Raw genomic sequence first — 5709 nt, forward strand, 5'->3', positions numbered from 1 at the left:
TGGTAATTTGCCTGAGATAACGCGGTACCCTTCATGTTTTAAAAAAAATATTTTTCAGAGTTAATTCGAGCAAACCATTTCTTGCCGTATTTTTATTTTATTCCTGAATTTCAAAAAGCGAAATAAAAATCCGACTTTTTTTAGGGCATTTAATTTAAATATAATAATCACCAATTCGGAATAATTGAACTACACAACATATTATTCGTAATCTGTTATGTAAACAAACGCGATAAATTCTCTTCTAAAAATAACTAAATAAAACACTCGCGCTATATGTGTCTAAATCATAACGGTCGGATCAAACTTAAACGGAAACTGGTACATACACTATTGAACTTTAAATGTTTTGTTTTGTTCGTTTATATTGTAAAACGATAGAATTAAGTAGATCGTAGCAGTTTTTATAGTTTTAAATACACATTATTAATAAAGTAACAAAGACCAACAGGAAAATAACTACAATATTAACAACTTTTAATATCTTAGAAGTGTATTTTGGTGTTCTAACTTATATCATAATCATAGTCTTCCAAAGTGTACAAAGATACCTAATTTTGTCAATAAAAATAGTAAAAGTAACATGACAAACATCTTTCTCTGTGTCAACTTTAAACAAGTACGTTGCGTTCTTTATATGACAATTGTCCTTCGCGTTTCAGGTCCGGCGTAGCCAAGCGCGTTAAGTCGTGCGATTCGTAATCTGAGGGTGACGGGTTCGCATCCCCATCGCGCCAAACATGCTCGCCCTTTCAGCCGAGTGGTCGTTATAATGTTACTATCAATCCCACGATTCGTTGGAAAAAGAGTAGCCCAAGAGTTGGCGGTGGGTGGTGATGACTAGCTGCCTTCCCTCTAGTCTTACACTGCTAAATTAGGGACAGCTAGCACAGATAGCCCTCGAGTAGCTTTGTGCGAAATTAAAAAAAACAAATAAACCTTTCTCTTTAACAATAAAGTCAGAGAACAACAAGAGAAAAGATGCATAAAAGTAGATAACAGAAGGTCTAACGGTCGTTTTTCTTAAACACAGTATCTTAATCTTCAACAATAACAAAGACTTTAGTAGAAAGGATCACTCTAGATACAGACACAGGATATTTCAAATGACCAAGAAACTTGAGAATTTTTAAATTCTTGACTTCTTTCAAAGCATAAGTACTAGTATTTCCATGATCAATTAACAAAACATTCCACAACGTTTCATTATCTTCACTATACTATGCTAAATGAAAATATTACATTATCAGGTCTACAATTAACTTAGGAGTTTAAAATGTAAAGAAACTACGATAAAAATAATATATACGTTACTTTCTCGAACTATAAATCCCTATTTCAACTTTATATCTGGCCCGGCATGGCCGAGCGCGTTAAGGCATGCGCTCGTAATCTGAGGGTCGCGGGTTTGCATCCGAATCGCGCTAAACATGCTCGCCCTCCCAGCCGTGGGGGCGTTAGAATGTCACGGTCAATCCCAGTTTTCGTTGGTAAAAGAGTAGCCCAAGAGTTGGCGGTGGGTAGTGATGACTAGCTGCCTTCCCTCTAGTCTTACACTGCAAAATTAGGGACGGCTAGCACAGATAGCCCTCGAGTAGCTTTGTGCGAAAATTCAAAACAAACAAACAAAACTTCATATCTACAGTGTTTATCAATTTTAGTACAGTCAAAATAGGGATTTATAGCTTAAGAAAATAATGTAGGTAATATTTCTAGCCCAGTTTGTTTATGTTTATAGATCTCAAAGTAGATATAAGATTTGCATTTTGATTCAGATTGTTTCCAAATTTTTTAACGATCCCAATTCCTCTTTTTAAATTAACAATTTTAGTTATTTTGTTTCTAAGCTTTTTATGTCCATTTTTGTGGAATAAATTTGAAGTTATATACGTGCATATACTCTCAGTTGAATGTTACACGTTTTTCAACAGTTGACTGCTGCATCAACTTTTTCCCCCAGCCATTGATTACTGAGCCAGATGGGTTTGTACCCGAGATTTCGTGTAAACACGCTTTTAACAAGCATTGAGTACAAAGGAAGCCGCTCAGAACAAAACCGTATATAATATGTATTTATAGTAACATAAATCAACTTTCAATGAAAAATTTTCAACTTTTTAAAAAGGTGATGAGCATTCACGACGTTTGATATGGTATATGATATATCTGTTTAGGTTTAGGTGCATAGTACTCAGCCGATTTTGTTGTACGCTTGTGTGTGTTTTCTTACAGCAAAACCATACTGGGCTATCTGCTGAGTCTATCAAGGGGAATCGAACCTCTGATTTTAGCGTTGTAAATCCATAGACTTACCGCGGTACCAGCTTGTGAAATAAAAATAATAATAATAAAATACACGGTCGAAGTACAAAAATTAGTAAGATAAATCGCCACTCACAAATGTTAAAAAATCTACTATATACTCTTAGAAAACTCACTTAAATAGTAGCAACAAACCACGTGAAGACAAAATACAACAGTGAACCCGAGCAGTGATGAGTTCTCAGTCACAATTTCCAATTAATATTCTATAAATTGCTCAAATTATTTTCCTGTTAATACGCATAGTAAAGTACAAGTTTTTTTTTTTCCAATGGCAGAAAGTAAAAGACTGAGACAAATTCTTCAAGGTAAGAAAACGAATGTGTTTAAATTAATTTTAAAATTACTTTACGACAAACTCAATACTGCATTTATTGTCCAGAATTCGGTAAACTATTTGTAGCCGATTTTTGTATATTGTTTTGTAGCAGCTTGTAAAACTATAATATGTAATATTAAAAGGGCATGCCTAAGTGACCATACTCTGTATGAGGCAATTTAACAAAAAACACATAGGAAATAATATGTGACCACCATCCACTAACAGCAAAGAACCTAGGCACTTAAATTTTTGCCACAATACTAAATCAACCTTGAGGGTGTGCAACTGAGTATTATTACTTATCTACCATGCGTGTGTGCATGCACGTATTTTTAATGAGATAAAATAGCGAAGAACCACACAGAAAAGAAGTGGTTCCTTTTTGCGTGAATAGAAATTACAGACAAATACAGGCCTGGCAATCACAGCTCCAAGAAGAAAGAACCCAGAAGCCTAAAATTTTGCAACCATATTAAGTGGACATTCAGGATATACACCTAGATACTACTACTTGTCTTACGTGCGAATCTTTTTAATGAGGCAAGGGTGAGAAAAACCATATGGAAAAGAAATGGTTCCTTATATTACAAATTATAAATATAAGTTATAAACAGACAGAAAACGACATTTTTCTCAATTTTGTAGTTTATATATTTAATTTTATACTTTTTGCGCATAGACTCTTAACAATAAGGTTAAGTATAACAATAGGCTATACTGATTATATAAATGCCATTGTTAGAACGCATTGTTACCAAAACACATTGGCTTTTTGTATAAAGTACCTTGCAAAAGAATCAGGACAAGAAAATATTTTGTCATTCTTTCAATTATTTTCTTGGTAGTAGGATCCTTTACCAACAATATGTAAGCTATTGGGTGTACCATGACGGATCGATATCTAATGGTATTTGTGCAGATCCATTATTTCATCTATTTTGGAAACATCTGTCGCCTCAGCAGAAAACACCCCCCTAAATCATCATACTGTTTCCTCCATGCTTCATGGTAATTGCTATGCATTATTATAAGCATCTTTCACCTTTCTTCGGCTCGGCATGGCCAAGCGTGTTAAGGCGTGCGACTCGTAATCTGAGGGTCGCGGGTTCGCATCCCGGTCGCGCCAAACATGCTCGCTCTTTCAGCCGTGGGGGCGTTAGAATGTCACGGTCAATCCCACTATTCGTTGGTAAAAGAGTAGCCCAAGAGTTGGCGGTGGGTAGTGATGACTAGCTGCCTTCCCTCTAGTCTTACACTGCTAAATTAGGGACGGCTAGCACAGATAGCCCTCGAGTAGCTTTGTGCGAAATTTAAAAAACAAACAACAAACAAACCCTTTTCTTCCACCAGACGTACAATCTACGTTTTGAATCAAACATTTCAAACTTGGACCTATCTGTCCATAAAACTCTTTTACAATAATCAACAGTCCAATGTTTGTACTTTTTAGCAAGTTTCATTTTCCTGACAATATATGGAGATCGAAGTAAAGATTTTTTAATTGCTACACAACCAAATATTTCATTTTTGTTTAGTCTTCTCGATACTATAGATTTGAACACTACTTTTTTTGGTACATGTTCTTTTATCTGATGCTAGAGAGCAGTGGCAGTCTTCCTTCTGTTTCCAAGACTGCATACACAAAGATACTCAACATCAGTATAATTGAGTTTAAGTGTTCTTTCTCTTCCTTTCTTATTTTAAAACCTGTCTGTCTCAGTCTCAAAATCTAGGATGTACTTGACAGTGTTTGGGAAGCATATCAATTCTGCATCAATTTGTCAGATAGTCCAACTAGCATCACGTAAAGCTTTTTATGCGAACTCTCTGCTCGACTGATAATTCTCTATGGTTTTTGAGACATGGCATGATAACAACATTTAATATATAGTAATAAACAATGTTCATATCAAGGTTTATTTGTGAAATGCCATTGAATTGATTTCTTCTAGCATATACTTTTTAGCTTCTTTCTTTCTATATATATATATATATATTTAAAACACTGCATAGGGTACCATGACAACTATTTCGAACCTTGAATTTGATCAGTATGTTCATTCAAGCAGAACCCTTATGACACGCTTTTAGTACAAGTATATGGAAATTCTAAAGTACGATAAATATTCTTATTCTGGCTCATTGAATTGTCAACAGGGTTTTGTTTTGAATTTTGCGCAAAGCTACACGAGGGCGATCTGCGCTAACCCTATCTAATTTTGCGATGTAAGACTAGAGGGAAGGCAGCTAGTCGTCACCACCCACCACCAACTTGTGGGCTACTCTTCTACCAACGAATAGTGGGATTGACCGTTAAATTATAACGCTCCCACGGCTGAAAAGAAGAGCATGTTTTTGGTGTGATGGGGATTCGAACTCGCGACTCTCAGATTTCGAGTCGAGTGCCTTATCCACCTGGGATCAGTGAGGTCTACCATAGTGTTGAAATCTCCATTTTGTAATGCCATGGAAGAATAAAAAGAACGACAAACCATTCTCCTGTCTTAACACTTTTGCATAGTGCTATAGGATTACCCCAAATTAAATAAATTCTGAAAGACAGTCTTCAAAATATAAATAACTAGATTTATCGTTTGGTTGAAGAGCGCGTTATGTGTAATATGGCAGAATCCTTTCAGCAAGGTCGGATTAAGGGTTTTATCAGCCCTAGGCTTTTGAAGTTATAGGGGCTCCTTCGAGACAGAACCTCTAAGTGCAATAAATTTATAGTCATAAATTGAGGCCCCTAATTAGTATGAGGCCTTGGACTTCAGCCCGATAAGCCCATGCTTTTATTGAGTGTTGCCTTTCAGTTTCAAAGTTGTAGAACATTGATGAATGTGTAGAAAGTTATATGAGTGATGTTATAAAACAGCAAGGGCAGCGGTTAAATATGTATCACTATTATTATGTAACATATATTAGAGTAGTAATTCATAAAATATAAAAATAATGTAGTAGAAATCTATTTGAAATATATTATATTCAGCGTAAGAAAATACAAGCAATTTTTGTTCTGAAAAAAAAAAAATTCATATATAAAATATTTCACTGTGAAGTATGAG

Source organism: Tachypleus tridentatus, chromosome 10, assembly GCF_004210375.1.
Source record: "Tachypleus tridentatus isolate NWPU-2018 chromosome 10, ASM421037v1, whole genome shotgun sequence".
Classification (NCBI taxonomy): Eukaryota; Metazoa; Arthropoda; class Merostomata; order Xiphosura; family Limulidae; genus Tachypleus; species Tachypleus tridentatus.